This window comes from Lolium rigidum, chromosome 3 (genome assembly GCF_022539505.1).
Source record: "Lolium rigidum isolate FL_2022 chromosome 3, APGP_CSIRO_Lrig_0.1, whole genome shotgun sequence".
In the NCBI taxonomy this organism is placed as follows: Eukaryota; Viridiplantae; Streptophyta; class Magnoliopsida; order Poales; family Poaceae; genus Lolium; species Lolium rigidum.
In genome coordinates this window covers 311869345-311888235 of record NC_061510.1, presented here as the reverse complement: position 1 = coordinate 311888235, position 18891 = coordinate 311869345, and the positions used below count along the sequence as shown (strand labels likewise).

General features: G+C 42.0%; 1 long non-coding RNA gene across 1 annotated transcript; it reads left to right on the top strand.

Moving 5' to 3' along the window:
• Positions 1-17334: 17334 nt before the first annotated feature.
• Positions 17335-18109, top strand: LOC124699867. Its single transcript, XR_007001544.1, has 3 exons — positions 17335-17433; positions 17523-17682; positions 17795-18109. It is a non-coding gene; the product is annotated as an uncharacterized LOC124699867 (long non-coding RNA).
• The last annotated feature ends 782 nt before the right edge of the window (positions 18110-18891 follow it).

Sequence of the window (18891 nt, the reverse complement as noted above, 5' to 3'; positions counted from 1 at the left end):
ACGTTTCAAACGTGGCATGAGATCGAAAGAAAAAGGCAAGTGACCAAATATCGGGAGCTAAAAATAATCCAAGAAAAGAAACTTGATTGTACATAGAGGATGACATGCGGGTCCCAATTAGCAGCAGCGGTATCACCGTTTGAGAGGCTGCACGGGATCGAAAGAAAAAGGCAAGTGACCAAATATCAGGAGCCAAAAATAATCCAAGAAAAGAAATTTTATTGTACGTAGCAAGGAAAAAAATAGCTGGCTATAGCTTCGCTATAGCACCGCTATAGCTTCTCAGACATCCTTCCGCGACGCTAAGCCTGTTTTTTCCGCTATAGGCGCTACGTCCGCTAAAGCGCCGCTAACTACTGCTAAATAGTGTAGCCGCTAGAGGAGCTATAGCGCCGCTAACATAATTATCCCATGCCACTAAAATTTGAAGTCCAATACATGTTGTCGTTGGGCTGCTGCGCCAAGCTAGGACACGACACCTTGGCTTGGGAGTCACAGGCTGAATCGAGACGACCGACCACGTCCGAAACCCAGGCTGGATTGTTTCTACACCTTTTTCATTTACTCTTTGTTCGACGCTGAATTGTTTCAGTTGTCATACATTATAATCGCCAAAAATAATTTGTATATAGAAGCTTAATTGTCTATTCAATCACTAGAACTGTTACGTCATTCCTTCCTGTTACGTACTTCCCTACCTATTCAATTCCGTTTCATTCCATCCCATGTAAATTTTTTAGAAATAAGGATTGCAGATATATAGAATTGGCATATCTAGCTTAGGTCCGTAGCACATTATAAGCAATGCAATAATCATGAAGACAAAGCAAAATATTATTTCCCATGATATGTATGCTGCATTTTTTTTCCTATGACATATATTGCATTTATAGAGCCAACCGCTAAATGGTTTAGTTTCCGCTATAGCACCGCTATAGCTTCAATAGCTTCTGGACGAGGTGTCCGCTAAATCAAATAGCCCGCTATTTTTTTCCTTGGTACGTAGAGGATGACATGCGGGTCCCATTTTGCAGCAGCGGTCTCAACGTTTCCAAGGCGGCACAGAACCAAAAGAAAAATGAAGTAGCCAGAAATCAGGGGTGAAAAAAATCCAAGAAGAAAGATTTCAATTGGGCTGCATCTGGACATCTGGGCTTTCAAACTATCCTGCTTGGCCTTTTGACTCGTATAATTTCAGCCCACTCCAAAACAGGAAAGTTCCGAATTTTCTAAAAAAACAGGAAAGTCCTATGCTTCGCAAAGACAAAAAAACAAGGAGATTCAACATATAAGTTTGTTTATGTAAAAATAAAGATTTAATTATCCGTTTGAAATAGCTCACAGCGCAATACATTGTTTATTGTCTGCAAAATAATCAAGATATCATATGTTTCTTGTACGGGGAGGGCTGACATCGGGGACCCATGAGCCAACAGCGTCGTCAATGTTTTAAAGGCAGCAGGGGATGGAAAGAAAAAATAAACCAAAAATCTATTGGTAAAAAATCCAAGAAAAGAAACATTTTCGTTCTGAGAGGATGACATGCGGGACCCATGAGGCAGCAGCATCCTCGGCGTTTATTGATCATAGAGGTTGACATGTGGGACCCGTGAGCCAGCGGCGTCCTCAACGTTTTAAAGGCTGCAGGTGATCGAAAGAAAAAATAAGTCAAAAATCGTTTGGTCAACAAAATCCAAGAAAATAAACATTTACCGTTCGAGAGGATGACATGCGGGACCCATGAGGCAGACAAGATCCTCAACGATTCCAAGGCGGCAGGGGAAATATCCAGAAATTAATTAGGGGTTCAAAATAAATCCATCAAAGGAAACTTTTATTGTTCATAGAGGATGACATGTGGGACCGACCTGCCAACAGCGTCCTCATCGTTTCAGAGGGTGCAGGAGATCAAAAGAAAAAGGCAAATAGCCAGAAATTAGGGGTAAAAAATAACTCCAAGAAAGGAAACTTTTATTGTTCGTAGAGGATGACATGCGGGACCAATGAGCCAGCAGCTTACTCAACGTTTCAAAGGCGGCATGAGATCGAAAGAAAAAGGCAAGTGACAAAATATCGGGAGCCAAAGATAATCCAAGAAAAGAAACTTTATTGTACGTAGAGGATGACATGCGGGTCCCATTTAGCGAGCAGCGGTCTCAACGTTTCAAATGCGGCTTGAGATCAAAATAAAAAGAAAGTTGATTGTACATATAGGATGACATGCGGGTCCCATGAGTCAGCTGACTTACCCAACGTTTCCAAGGCGGCGGGGATCAAAAGAAAAAGGAAATAGCCAAAAATCGGAGGGTGAAAAAAAATAAAGAAAATAAACATTTATAGCACATAGAGGATGACATGCGGGTCCCATGAGCCAGCAGGTTCCTCAACGTTTCAAACGTGGCATGAGATCGAAAGAAAAAGGCAAGTGACCAAATATGAGGAGCCAAAAATAATTCAAGAAAAGAAAGTTTTATAGTACATAGAGGATGACATGCGGGTCCCATTTAGCAGCAGTGGTATCACCGTTTGAGAGGCGGCAGGGGATCGAAAGAAAAAGGCAAGTGACCAAATTTGAGGTGCCAAAAAAAACTCCAAGAAAAGAAAGTTTTGTAGTACATAGAGGATGACATGCGGGTCCCATTTAGCAGCAGCGGTATCACCGTTTGAGAGGCGGCAGGGGATCGAAAGAAAAAGGCAAGTGAAAAAATATGAGGAGCCAAAATTAATTCAAGAAAAGAAAGTTTTATAGTACATAGAGGATGACATGCGGGTCCCATTTAGCAGCAGCGGTATCACCGTTTGAGAGGCGGCAGGGGATCAAAAGAAAAAAGAAATTGCCAAAAATCAGAGGGTGAAAAAAACCAAGAAAATAAACTTTTATAGTACATAGAGGATGACATGCGGGTCCCATTTAGCAGCAGTGGTATCACCGTTTGAGAGGCGGCAGGGGATCGAAAGAAAAAGGCAAGTGACCAAATATGAGGTGCCAAAAATAATTCAAGAAAAGAAAGTTTTATAGTGCATAGAGGATGACATGCGGGTCCCAGTTAGCAGCAGCGGTATCACCGTTTGAGAGGCGGCGGGGATCGAAAGAAAAAGGCAAGTGACCAAATTTGAGGTGCCAAAAAAAACTCCAAGAAAAGAAAGTTTTATAGTACATAGAGGATGACATGCGGGTCCCATTTAGCGGCAGCGGTATCACCGTTTGAGAGGCGGCAGGGGATCGAAAGAAAAAGGCAAGTGACCAAATATGAGGTGCCAAAAATAATTCAAGAAAAGAAAGTTTTATAGTGCATAGAGGATGACATGCGGGTCCCTGTTAGCAGCAGCGGTATCACCGTTTGAGAGGCGGCAGGGATCGAAAGAAAAAGGCAAGTGACCAAATTTGAGGTGCCAAAAAAACTCCAAGAAAAGAAAGTTGATTGCACATAGAGGATGACATGCGGGTCCCATTTAGCAGCAGCGGTCTCAACGTTTCCAAGGCGGCAAGGGATCAAAAGAAAAAGGAAGTAGCCGGAAATCGGGGGTCAAAAAATCCAAGAATAGAAGAATTTTGGTTCATAGAGGATGACATGCGGGACCCATGATCCCGCATCGTAAACGGCTCGATCGGAGAACGTTGAACGAGATGGCGCGATCGAGAAAAAAACAATGCCGGAGAGGCTGCCATCCGGGCCCTACATCCCTCGGCGGTGCGGATTTGCGTTGACTCGGCCGGCGAACCCGAGAATTCGCGATGCACCACGTCCCGGGCCACCATACGCGACGTTTTGGCCGCTTTCGTCGGGCTAGGTGGCCTCAAAAACGAGAAAAAAAAAGTTTTGACATGCACCACGGAGGGACCAAAATCGTCGGCCATGGTACACCAGCAACCACGGCGCGACTTCAACTTCGTCGGCCATGGCAACTTTTCTTGTAGTGTACTAGTTTTCTCTCAACATTTTCAAATTCCATTCCACTTGATTTCATTCCCAATTGTCCCTAGACAATTGAGGTGTTTCACATACCTTTCAAATAAATCCTTTTTCAAATGCCAACACTTTCACATCTTATGCACACCTCTGATCTACCACATTGTATTCCCATATCCTCCAATTCTTAATCAAATGTGTGATCATTTGATACTTTCAAATCACTCCCAATTGACCTCTTACTTGAAGAGCAACTTATATTTCATCATACCCATCTCAATCCTCTATTATTTTTCATCCTCACCTTGACCTCATGAATTGATGATTTATGTCACCCTATTCATTATTAAGTATTGTATCACTATTCCCTTCGCCATGTCTCTAAACCTTGGACTCTTTATCATTTGTAGGAATCTATTTTCTTTTCATGACACAAGTGGTGCCGTGTGTCTTACATAAGCACTTGAGTACCATGTGTCCCATCTTGTTTGCTTAGTTCAAGTCTCAAATCTTGTGGCGGCCATCTCCAAAATGGCATGCACATGAAACCTTGTAAACCACCATCTCCATCATCTCCTTGGCACGAAAACCTTCAAGCCCCACAAATACCATCATGGTGCATATCACCATCACACTCTCCTTCCATCTCTATCTCTTTTATATTTCCATAACACATCATCTAAGCCACCATCTTGGCAAGAAATAATGTGGCTCCACTATGATCAACATGTATGTTGGAAGCTCCCTTTTGATAATTCATTTTTGGGTGGCACATAAAGGAGCCGGCCATGCCATGCCATGGCACACATGTGCATCATGCCTCTCCATTTCTCTCTCACACCTAATTACTCCACCTTGGGAAGCCTCTATCTCTTTGTCCCTTCCCAATGCTACAAATAAATTCATCTTGGGTCAAATATCTCTTCCCCAAGCCAGGTACCAACCTCCACCAAATCAAAGAAGGAGGCAGCCATCCCTCTCCCTCTATAAAAGCCCCTTGGCCGGCCACCCTCCCTCTCTTTGCTCTCATTTTTCACTCCCCACTCCTTCCTCCACTCTCACACACTCTCCTCCTACCTCTCCCCACGAAAATGCTGCTCCACCTAGCTCCATGGCCGGCCATGGCCATGGAAAACACTCCAAGATGAAGCTCTCCTCCTCCCTCAAGCTCCTCCTCACCATGAGAGCATCCCTCTCACTCTCTTCTCCCCTAACCCTAGGTGGTTTTCTCTCCTCTTCTTCTTCCTCCCTTGCTAAGATTGGATCTTGATCCAGGTGCATGTTGGTCCAAGCATGGAGAAGCTTCACCCATCCTCAGATCTGAAGTCCTTAAGCAAAGTTCGTCCAAATCCCTGCAGTAATTCATGCAATCTTGCTGTTTCAGATTCTGTACGATTTTGTAAAATCCGCCAAAACTCGTGTGAAGGTCCGAATCGAGTGATTCAAAGTTCCACAGATAGATATTGAAAAGATATACAACTTGGAGTTGATCTCATCCTCAAATTCGTTACAGATTGTCCTTGGTAAATAAAGTTCTGTAAACATGCAGATTCACTGTTTGTTAGATTTGTTCCGTTTTACAAAATATTTTTGAGCAAACTCAACTGTGGGTGAAATCCCTCTTCAATACCTTCATTCTGGCGTTGGTTTCACTTCGAATGACCTCCTGAAACTGAAATGGTTCACAGATCAAAATCTGGTCAGATCTGACTTTGTCGAATTAAACCAGGAGCTTGGGAACGAATTTTTGAATGAAAAAAATTGGGTAAGAACCAGCTTTTCAATACCTTTCAGGTACAACTGACTTCATATTTTTATGAATTATGTACGATTTTTGGTGAATTAAACTTGTTCTGTGTGTTCTGCAGACATGGCTGTTAGCTTTTAAATCACCAAAAAATCCATCGTTGAACCTAATTGAGTGATTCCAATTTTTTAGGACTAATGAATGTTTTCTTAATCATCTCAAACAAGTTTCAAACATTTATCTGTTATGTAAATCCAGAGATAAAGCAAATGGTAAAGACATGCAGTAACCTTGTTAATCCATTTGTGAGAGTTTCAGAAACAATTTGAACCCAAATCCAATTGTGTATGCATCTCTGTTTAAATATCTTTCAAATGCCAGTGGTGTCATATTTTTAGGATTTTTCTACGATTTATGGCTTACAGATCTTGTTTTATGTACAGTCAGATTTAAAGACATTCCTAAATTTGTAGGATTAATATTTTTGGGTGAATCCAATTGGGTTAGTCTTGTACTAGTACTGGCCATCTAGGAAAAATATCATTAGTCTCTGTTCATGCATATTTGTTACTGTTAGTAATGTATATGTTTGACATGCATTGTTGGGGCAAAACTTTTTGGTTTATTTGAAAACTTTAACCACCTCTTCGTATTAAAATTGGTCAACCAATGTTTTATGATTGAAAAACAAAACGTTTGCACCTTAACCAAGTTCTATTGTTTTCATTAAGATTTCAAATGGTGTGGCATATCTTTGCTTTCTATTCTTGTGTAGTGTTATGTAAGCTTTATAAAATAGAGAGAATGATTTCACGCTTTTCCAAAAATGTTTCAAATTATAATAGGAATGTTTGTGATGCCAAACTAATGCACTTGTCCTCTTTATGATGTTTTCTATCAGGGGATACTTAGTTTGTGCCATGGTGATACCGAGAGAGGCAATTGCTAAGTTGTGATACTCTCATACCTTTACTAGGTAAATAAAATGGGTTCTCTTTTAGTTGATTTGTAGTATATATAAGTCCTTAATATGTTAGCCTTAGTAAAGTGGTTAGCTTTTGATTGTGGATTGTTGAATGTTGTTTTGTTGGTGCTATGTGTTGATTGTGTTTCTTTTATATTTTCCGGCGATAGATGCGAACAATTCCGGGGAAGAAGAAGAAGTGGTGTGGACAAGGATTCTATTTATATTGATGGGATTCTTATTTGATTGGAGTAAAGAAGTCCAGGGACAATTAAGCCAAGGCAAGCCATCTCTTGATCTCTCAATGTTGAATCACATATTGTGGTTACTTTGTTGTTATTCTTGTCTGTCGATATATTTTGTGTGGTATCTACTTATGTTGATGGAGCATGCTCACCATGAGCATGTTGGATTCTCTTTGACACCTCACCTACCATCCCCTTTAGGGAAATGGTGGTCATTATCATGGTCTTGGTGTACCCTCTAAGTGTGAGGGGTATGCCCACTTATCTTGTGTGTGTCGACCTCTTGACACCCTTCTTGAACCCCTTGTTGATGTTATGCATACTTACTCTCGAGTATGTTGAACCCCTTGTTGATGTTCTGCATACTTACTCTCGAGTATGTTGAACCCCTTGTTGATCTTATGCATGCATACCCTGAGCATGTATGCCCCCTTGACCACCTATATTATCATCTTCTTAGTGGCATGATGATTACCATCATGATCCTTGTGGAACCATCTTACTTATGTTGACCCTATGCATACTTATTCTAAGTATGTATGATCCCCTTGACACCTCCATTACCATCTCCTTAGTGGTATGATGGCTAGCATCGTGCCATCTATATATCTTAGCTCTTACATAAAACCTTAGGTTGGGAAACCCCGATGTTTTATGTTTTGGAAAAACATTGAAAACTTTGGGAAGAGGTTGTCTTGCCCAAGAGTTGTTCAAGAGAAAGGTCTTGATGTTTCGGAAAGTGGTATGATTGGTTGTGGACAAATAAAGGAAGTGTGGGTAAAATGTTTTCAAAGGAGCACTGCGTATAAGTGTTCGCCAGCCCAACATTTGTCGCGCAACCACGCTACCCCAACATGGGCACGGGGCTTAGCCCTAGTTTGTTGAAGCTGATATGATACACCTTCGCAACTTTTAGGGAGGGTCACGACGACCTCTGACGCTGGGTTGCGCTCTGAAGGAGGCAATACACTGCATTAACTTGTAGCCGGACGACTACTGAGGGTCTTCTGTCGTGGCGCCGGAGATACGCTAAAAAAGGAGGTATGCTGCCGGGGTGCCGGGAAGGGTTAAGCCCGCAGGGAAGGACTCATGTCAGTGGAGATAAGCGAAAGGTTATGTTCGGGTATACGTCGTGGCATACGTTGTTATGCGGGGATGATGCCCACACGATAGGTATCCGAATAGTTGTGGGGAAAGTGTGCAAACTCTGCAGAGTCAAATCTATTCGAATAGCCGCGTCTGTGGTCATGGACGGGTTGAAAAGGCCAACCTTAACCTGGGCTAGTTTTGTTTTAGAAAGGCTTTACAAAGAAAAAGAGAAAGTTTTTTTCGGAGTACCGGAAGGGTACGGGAAAGTGGGTGACCATGTGAAGATGGTCGGAAAGGAAATAAAAAGGGCTACTCCCATCCTAGTATTTTCTGTTGAAGAACTCTTTTGAAGTATCTTCTTTAACAAAGATATAGAGATGTCACAGGTTATCTTTTGAAGCATCTTCTTCAATAAATATATAGAGATGTCATAGAAATATCTTATCACCCTCTTAGTGTCCCCTTCAACTGCGATGTGGGATGCTATATCCACAAGAGAAACTGATTCTCTTCCACATGCTATATCCTCAAGAGAAACTATTCTTCCTCTCTTGTCTCTTTTAGTTAGCATTGTTAGTAACTTTCTTGATGGTTCGTGAGTACAATTCCAATGTACTCGCGGTTTGTCCCTGGCTATTTACTTGGCCAGACTTGAAGGAGTTTGACAGATGAAGAAGGAGCCGACGACGTCTATGCGAGCTAGGAACGTCTTCCCAGTCAGTTGCCCGTAGGGTTATGGCAGATGACTTGGGCTCTACGCTGATTGAAGTGATTCCGCGACTCTGATGATTAGATTAGGCCCTTCGATGCTATTATGTAAAGATGGGTCATGTGGCCTTATTGTAATTTTCTTATTCCGTTTTGTAAAGGATGATGTAATTTGATATTAGTTCGGTTATGTGTTCACGGCGCACTGATCATGGGATCGTGAACTGTATACATAACAGGGTATTTCGGACAGTTAGTCCGGGGTCCCACAGAGCTGGTATCAGAGCTATCCTGACTATAGGAGACCTTAGTTAGCATGGACGTTAGTTAGGAAACTAGTACTTGGGAAAAAATATTTACGAAACAAATTCTTTCTTTAGTCGGAAGCATAGCTTCTACTCCTCTTATTTCTTCAAAGCTTCTAAACTCTTATCTCTCCGCTTTATTAAAATGTTTGAAAATTCTTACTCTATTGTCTCATCCACTTCAAACCTACATATTGGACGATGTCCCCAACTCAGACCGGAGACTCACACTCAAAGATGAATCAATTCCCCAGGAAAACTCATGTATTTCCGACAACAGCTAATAAAGATTGGAGGCCAACTCATCCGTAAGCATATAAGGATGATAAGATCATGTCTTTGGTTGTCAACAAAGTATGTCAAGGAGATGACCTTGTTCCTCCGTGGACTTGCACTTTTGCAGGCGCCAGGGATCGAGTCCTCAGTTCTTGACTAGTAATTTTTAGGACAGCCACGAGAAGATCTCGACTTCGGGAGCACCTCAACAGCCGCCCCCTCGAAGACCTGACATCCCCGGGATGTTGAGCAAGAAGACTACACAGTTTTAGCCTCTGCCTCAACATCGGAGACTCAACACCAGGCCTGCTTCACCACCAACAGCTTCGAAAGTCCTTATTGAAGCCGATGCCGGCGGTATGAAGACGTCAATATATGCGACCAGCCCTAAACCTATAGGATGGATAGGACAAACTCAATCGCTTTGATTGAGCCACCCCTGCGCATTAGGAATTTCTGGGTACTTAGAGTACCATGTCTGGTTTGATGATTCCTTGTAGTTCCCTAAGTGTGATGCTTTGAGTGTTTTTATCTGTTTGTTGTTTGTATGATTGTCTTGGTTTTTAGGTCTGAAAAATACTCTTAGTATGATAACCCAGCATAGGAAGCCTCCCTAAGATGTTTTCACCCTCACCTACCTCGCCGACGTTTTGCTAACTGCTAGTTAGTTGGATAGGTAACGAAAGACTCTAACTCTAACCCATTAGAAGTTGTTGTTCAACCGTCGGGAAAACTAACCCAGACCCCTATCAATGCTAACTACTTTGAAGATCCGCTGGAGCATCTCTTCTACGCCAAGAAACTTGAAGCTACTACCTTCGAGAGTGACTACACCACTGCGAGAAGATATACTAACTTTGTCTAACCTTGGAGTATATTCGTGCTAACCTCGAGGATATCTTCTTGAAACCACCCTCTAACACACCGTCTAACAAGCTGAACAATAGCGTCAAAGCCAAGCTACATCACATGGTTCATCTGGTCCTCATCAAGTGAAGCTCATGAAGATACCTCAAGACTCAAGATTAGGTGTACTTTAACCCGCTCACTTCTTAGCTGGTATAAGTCAGCACCGACACCCAAAGCTGAAGATTGTCTCCGACGACCTTGTTGCTGCTTCATATGGACAACAACCAGGCGCTTCATCGACTTACTAACTTACCGCGCGTTATAAGGTTTAGTAAACACCGTGAGTGCCTTTTGAAGCCGTGGTCTACATTTCTCCCCCGAAGATTCTTCAGCTGAATACGGAAGACCGATGACTTCTTCAGAAGCCCAGATATAACTACAAGGCAGAAGCTCTGAGATTTCTCCGAGAACCCCGATGAAAAACCTTAAGGGTGGAAGACTTCGTCTTCCACTAAAACTTGGAGCTAACCCTAACATTTGATACCTTTCTTAAACACCGTTGAAAACTTGGGATGCACTAACCCTCCCACAGTCTTGAACCTCCGCTAGGATCGTGAAGAAGCTACAGATCTAACACCTGCATGGAGTAGTCAACCTCTTCACGGAGCTTGCTCTCGGCCAGAAGCTACCGTGTCTCTCAGAAGCTGAAGTTGCAACCCTCTAAACAATGGCACATCTACAGAAGAATGGAGTCTAACTTTAGTTAAAATTTACAACCCTCTAGTTCTACGCTCATTAATCTCGGGACGAGATTATTTTAAGGGTGGAAGAGTCTGTCACACCCCACTTTTGCAACCTTGATTAATTGTCCTTATTGCAAAAATCAGGGGGAACAAAAACTTTTTCTAAAGAATAATTAGATGAATTGCCTTGATCTGTTTGTGATGATGTATTGCTTTGATCTGTTAGTAGATGTATTGTCTTGTTTTTCTTGTTGAGTTTTGTCTTGAGCTACCTCAAGGAACAACACACCTAGTGGTAAAACAAACAACTCACCTAATAAAACACATGTGTGACTTAGGAAAAGTTGTTTTCCTTTTTCACTACATCAAAACCCTTCTCCTTATGGCAACCTGAGCGTGCCATCTTGAAGTTCCTCTTGGTGTTCTAAATCTAGCTCAAATCATCCTGGAATCAAAACTTGGAATCATCTGCTTCTTATCATATCTTTCCCTTGCCATCTAAAGCAATGCACTTGGTCCTAACCTATCATATCTTAAGCACTTCTCAACCATGTCCTTGCCTTGAACTAAATCCCTCTATATTCTTTTATCCTTGCCTGTTTTGAGGCTAAGTCAGCAATCTGATTTGGTAGGCTTCAAATATTCAAACTTTGGCAGTTGATCTCTCAGCACCCTCAACTATTATTGTTGACCTCAATGCATGGATCTCATCTGTGCAATACCCTCTTCAACCTCCACGTCTTGCAGTTCTCAGTCTATCCTTGCAGCACATATATTCAACTTGATCTTATACCCTATTCAATGATTCAACACTAGATCACTTTCTTTACTTTTACCTCTTGTTTTTATTCAAGTTTAATCTTCTCAAAACCAAGAGTAGGAATGATGGGTACATTTTGTAGCCACCATCTACCCTTGAGAACAATCCTCCCTGAATTAGTTTTCTTTCTAAAAAATCCTATTGTTTTTCCTTCTCTGGTTTTGATCACAAAACTATTTCTAGTTTTATTAAAGCTTCTCAAAATATTTCTTCAAAGAAAACAAGGAATAGAAATGGGTTTTGTTTTTCAGCCCATTTCTATCAAGTACTGATTTCTAAAACCTTACTTTCTATTTTTGCTTCCTTTTTAACAAAAGGCTTGTTTATGGTACCTATACCATTTCTTATTTTCCTCTTGCTTATTTTACATTTGAGAAAAACTCTACTTTACTTGAGAAAGTAAGTAGTATATTTTGAAATGTTCCCAACTAGTTTTCTCTCAACATTTTCAAATTCCATTCCACTTGAGTTCATTCCAATTGTCCCTAGACAATTGAGGTGTTTCACATACCTTTCAAATAAATCCTTTTTCAAATGGCAACACTTTCACATCTTATGCACACCTCTGATCTACCACATTGTATTCCCCTATCCTCCAATTCTTAATCAAATGTGTGATCATTTGATACTTTCAAATCACTCCCAATTGACCTCTTACTTGAAGAGCAACTTATATTTCATCATACCCATCTCAATCCTCTATTCTTTTTCATCCTCACCTTGACCTCATGAATTGATGATTTATGTCACCCTATTCATTATTAAGTATTGTATCACTATTCCCTTCACCATCTCTCTAAACCTTGAACTCTTTATCATTTGTAGGAATCTATTTTCTTTTCATGACACAAGTGGTGCCGTGTGTCTTACATAAGCACTTGAGTACCATGTGTCCCATCTTGTTTGCTTAGTTCAAGTCTCAAATCTTGTGGCGGCCATCTCCAAAATGGCATGCACATGAAACCTTGTAAACCACCATCTCCATCATCTCCTTGGCACGAAAACCTTCAAGCCCCACAAATACCATCATGGTGCATATCACCGTCACACTCTCCTTCCATCTCTATCTCTTTTATATTTCCATGACACATCATCTAAGCCACCATCTTGGCAAGAAATAATGTGGCTCCACTATGATCAACATGTATGTTGGAAGCTCCCTTTTGATAATTCATTTTCGAGTGGCACATGAAGGAGCCGGCCATGCCATGCCATGGCACACATGTGCATCATGCCTCTCCATTTCTCTCTCACACCTAATTACTCCACCTTGGGAAGCCTCTATCACTTTGTCCCTTCCCAATGCCACAAATAAATTCAGCTTGGGTCAAATATCTCTGCCCCAAGCCAGCCACCCACCTCCACCAATCAAAGAAGGAGGCAGCCATCCCTCTCCCTCTATAAAAGCCCCTTGGCCGGCCACCCTCCCTCTCTTTGCTCTCATTTTTCACTCCCCACTCTTTCCTCCACTCCCACACACTCTCCTCCTACCTCTCCCCACGAAAATGCTGCTCCACCTAGCTCCATGGCCAGCCATGGCCATGGAAAACACTCCAAGATGAAGCTCTCCTCCCCCCTCAAGCTCCTCCTCACCATGAGAGCATCCCTCTCACTCTCTTCTCCCCTAACCCTAGGTGGTTTTCTCTCCTCTTCTTCTTCCTCCCTTGCTAAGATTGGATCTTGATGCAGGTGCATGTTGGTCCAAGCATGGAGAAGCTTCACCCATCCTCAGATCTGAAGTCCTTAAGCAAAGTTGGTCCAAATCCCTGCAGTAATTCCTGCAATCTTGCTGTTTCAGATTCTGTACGATTCTGTAAAATCCGCCAAAACTCGTGTGTAGGTCCGAATCGAGTGATTCAAAGTTCCGCAGATAGATATTGACAAGATCTACAACTTGGCGTTGGTCTCATCCACAAATTCGTTACAATTTTCCTTGGTAAATAAAGTTATGTAAACATGCAGATTAACTGTTTGTTAGATTTGTTCCGTTTTACAAAACCTTTTTGAGGAAACTCAACTGTGGATGAAAGCCCTCTTCAATACCTTCATTTTGGCGTTGGTTTCACTTCGAATGACCTCCTGAAACTGAAATGGTCCACAGATCAAAATCTGGTCAGATCTGACTTTGTCGAATTAAACCAGGAGCTTTGGAACGAATTTTTGAATGAAACAAATTGGGTAAGAACCAGCTTTTCAATACCTTTCAGGTACAACTGACTTAATAGTTTTATGAATTATGTACGATTTTTGGTGAATTAAACTTGTTCTGTGTGTTCTGCAGACATGGCTGTAAGCTTTTAAATCACCAAAAATCCATCGTTGAACCTAATTGAGTGATTCCAATTTTATAGGACTACTGAATGTTTTCTTAATCATCTCAAACAAGTTCAAACATTTATCTGTTATGTAAATCCAGAGATAAAGCAAATGGTAAAGACATGCAGTAACCTTGTTAATCCATTTGTGAGAGTTTCAGAAACAATTTGAACCCAAATCCAATTGTGTATGCATCTCTGTTTAAATATCTTTCAAATGCCAGTGGTGTCATATTTTTAGAATTTTTCTACGATTTATGGCTTACAGATTTTGTTTTCTGTACAGTCAGATTTAAAGAAATTCCTAAATTTGTAGGATTAATATTTTTGGGTGAATCCAATTAGGTTAGTCTTGTACTAGTACTGGCCATCTAGGAAAAATATTATTAGTTTGTTACTGTTAGTATTTATGTGTGACATGCATTGTTGGGGCAATTCTTTTTGGTTTATTTGAAAACTTTAACCACCTCTTCGTATTAAAATTGGTCAACCAATGTTTTATGATTGAAAAACAAAACCTTTGCAACTTAATCAAGTTCTATTGTTTTGCTTAAGATTTCAAATGGTGTGGCATATCTTTGCTTTCTATTCTTGTGTAGTGTTATGTAAGCTTTATAAGAGAGAATGATTTCACGCTTTTCCAAAAATGTTTCAAATTATAATAGGAATGTTTGTGATGTCAAACTAATGCACTTGTCCTCTTTATGATGTTTTCTATCAGGAGATACTTAGTTTGTGCCATGGTGATACCGAGAGAGGCAATTGCTAAGTTGTGATACTCTCATACCTTTACTAGGTAAATAAAATGTGTTCTCTTTTAGTTGATTTGTAGTACTAGTAAGCATGCACGTGCACGCACGTCTCGTAATATATAATATAAATATGTCCATTGAATACTATTTTTATATTTATTAAGATTTTATTATCGATGCCACTTAAAATGGTCTCATGTCTAACAGTGTGCGTGCGTGCAAAAAGAGATATTATCATTCTTTACAGAAAAAACTTTGAAGAACAAAAATAGTAATATTATCCACTATTTAGTTTTTAATGATATCAATAATGTTTCATGCAATCAATAATGTTTTGTACCACGATGATGATTTTTATAACTTCATTCCATACCAAGTAGTAATCAGAGTTAATTTTAAAATAATGATACAACGTTAAATAAGTATCATGATACAAAGCGAAATATACATGTTCAGTTGCGTCGGTCATAAAATTTTCCCTAAGGTACTCCATAAAATTTAAACACATGATAATCTGTATGATTTTAAAATTTTATTGGCATCAATGAAAATCAAATAACTGAATACACGTTTACAAAAACCGTGAATGATTATGACATTATTTCTTTAACACTTGTGAGCCTGATCGGTCACATCCACTCTAAAAAAAACTCCCACACTCAGGGCGTGTTCGGAAATCCTCTCGCTTCGTCAAATCCGTAGATCCTGCTTCTCAAATGCGACTCCGGCGTCGCAACTGGAGCGAGAAACGTTCGGTACAGCTCCTCCGTCCCTCTTGGGCTGGCAGCCCATTTATCTTGGATGGCCCTGCTAAAGCCTAGATCGGCCTGGGAGTCGTACAGTCAATTTGGCCCAATCGGATCCTCACGAGTCACGAGCAACTGCCAGTTGCTGAATTCTCCACACACAAAATACGTGAGTTGCAGAAGTTGTTGCCTGACGACGGGGAACAGGGGAGGAGAAGAACGGGGAGAGGAGGAGAACGGTGAAGCGGTCACCGGACCACCTACTGGATGCGCCGGGACCGGAAGACGCGCCGCCGGAGCTCGGGAATCGACACAGCCGGATCCGGGGAACGCGACAGAAATGGCGACCGGGGGAGCGGCGGCGGGAGTTGATTCCGGACGAGATGGAGGCGGTGGCCGGAATGGACCTCCCGGCGGGTAGGGTTCCTGTGGGATGGGTGCGGCCGTACGGGTGTGGTGGCGGCTAGGTCACAGCGGGAGGACACATCGTGGTCGATTGGGGAGACAGATGGAATAGAGAAGGGATGAGGGCGAGCATCTCCTGCGCAGCGAAACGTTTTTGACTAGGCGGTGGCATCCCCTGTAATTTATCGCTGCTCCGTCAATTGCTGATCCGGGGATTCACGAAAATGGTGCTCCGCAGTTTGTACATGGAAAAAGGCTGGCTTCACGGATCTAGCTCCGCGGAGTTAGAGTGTTCGGTGGTGCTCCACGGCGGATTTCTGAGAAGCTAGAAGCTGGAGAGTTACCGAACACGCCCTCACTCTCAGTCTCTATCGTCACCTACCTCCCACCGCCCCCCCTCCCCCCGTGAGTTCTTGTGCGCTCCTCCCTTGTCTCAGTGTCTCACCGGCGCTCCCCATCCGTCTAATCCCAAGCTCCTTTTGTCGATCTCGTCAGCCCGGCACTCCCCTTCCTCCCCACCATCGACGCGAGGAGTCCTCCTCTACTCGGCCCTCCTCGTTGAATCGGGTCGCCGAAGAGACGCTCAAGCTCAGCATGCTCACGGGGGACCCAGCGCTAGGCTCCAGCGGAGGCGGAGGCGCGGGCCTCGCCTACGCTGGATCGGCGACCCCGACCATCGCTTGTTGGAGGGCTCCACAGCGCCTGCCCCTCCTCCCTTAGTACAATCGGAAAAATGTTAATAATCTCCGAGGGACAACAGCGAGGACGCTCTGCTTCGGAAGGATGGATGTGCCGCAAGCTTTCTGGGCATCAAAATCGTGCTGAACTAAACCATTAACAAATTGTCGCATCTGCATCTGACCCGGCTTGCTGGGTTCTCGGCCTCACCTGCGCCATGGACGATGGCGGGAGGTGACAGGCGAGGCTGCACCGGCAGAAGAACAATACGTACAGGCCCCCGACGGCGGGCGGCTCCACCTTCCGCGACAGGGTAGCCAGGGCGCCAGGGGCAGCGACAGGTTCCAGTCTGGCGGGACTATCATGGTGAGCGAACGAACTGCTACTACCTCTCTCTTTGATCATCTTTAGTATGTGATTGATTCATGTTGTACATGTAACGCGGTTGGAGGATTGGTGAATTCGGGATTGAGGCTTGTACTGTATACTGCTCATGTTGGTAACATTGTAGTGTCAGTAGCCGAGTCATGATCTTTCTTTTCAGTTTCTGAGTTCTAGGTTTGGCTTTTACACAAATGTTATTGATTGCAGGATTATAAACTGTTGGTCAATTTTGTATACTTTCAAAGCTACTCTATTCTGAAGGGTGTTGTACCTAACTATGAATATCCACGTGATGCTCCTTGTACTAAACTTGGACCTCTGATTTCATATTTTATTGTGTCTTACACAGTTGTTGCCTCTATCTCTGCTGGCAACGATGAACTTATTGGGTGGCCATGATTGCTTATGCTGTATACAAAGTGCATCCAGATGGTGTCCTTACTAACGGCGAATTGTCTTGTCTTTTGAGATTACTGTTGTTGTACAAAGAATGGAGGTATGTTTGAAATTCAGACTTATACTTTTGTCACCTTCATATTAGCCACTGATGTTTGTTGTATATGCTTGTTGCTGCTGAACAATCAGGGAGGGAAGAACAAGCAGCTAGTCACTTGAGGAACTAACGGTATAGAAGTGAAGGTAGAAGAAAAATAATAAAAGGAAAAGAAGGGACTTCAGGGAATGGGGACAAATTGACAATACAATTGATTAACACGAAGCAAAATCGGTGAACTAAGCTTCAAGGGTAATCCTCTATTTGCCCAGATTGTGATTACATGCATGAATTGGACGAACTGGTATGCGATTTGTTATCTCATGCCCACACTTTTCTTATTTGCTCTTTCCTTTTACCCCAGGCAAAAACCTAGGTGTAACTGAGTGATGCAAGAAATCTTGCTTAGGGGCATATCACAACATCTACAAGGAAAAGAACAAGGAGCACAAGCGAACATCAATGCACAATGAAAATTAGTACTGGTGAGTTTCCATAGTTTAGAAATCTTTTTTAAAATGTTGATTGCCTTTATTCACTTTGAGTTTTGTCATCAGCATCGACCAATTGAAACCTGATTTGGTAGTTCAGTTTGTCCATAGGGATCCAAGTGTAGACCCGGATGTTTGGTACCTTACTGAATTTTGCTGCTGAGATATAAGCTTAGAGATTAAACATAAACATCGAATCTGAAAGTAGTTGGCGGCAAACCAAATGGAGCTAATAGCAGACAGTACCAGCTTATGAAGATTGCAGGAGTCCCTCATAATATTTCTAGCTTTGTAGAAATAACAAATAACAATCACACATGCTTTATGTTCATATTATCTGCGGCACCAAAGCTGTTTAGCACTGTGCACTCAATGTAAATCTGGACAAGAATTTCCTAAACATGACCTATATTGTGCATATAAAATAAATAAATAAACAGTGTCTAGTCACTGAATAGCAAAGCATCCCATACTTTATTGCACAGTGGAGATATTATAGTTACAGATCTAGTGACTTGTAAGAAACAGTGACTTGTTTATATCCAGCATCGACATCCTTCATTTTTCATGCTTATATATTTTTTGGTCTGAACAAAACCTGTAAGTGAACAAGTCAATATGGTTAGCATCAAAAGTAGGTACCTACATACAACAACATAAATTTGAATAAACATTAGAATAACGCACCTGCTTCACCCCTGTAAAACATCTCGATAGACAATGTTTTTGGTGCTTTTCCCCGATTTATTGACCTCATTGTTCGGCTTGGCCAAAATCCGTGTCGTCTTTCTTGACACTCCCCTTGACAATGCAACATATAGCTGGCCATGTGAGAATACAGGCTCAGGTAGGTAAATACCGACGTGTGGTATGGTCTGACCCTGTGCCTTGTTAATAGTCATCGCAAAACTTAGGCGGATGGGAAACTGTTTTCTCTTTAGTTTGAAGGGAAGTGATATGTCATCTGATG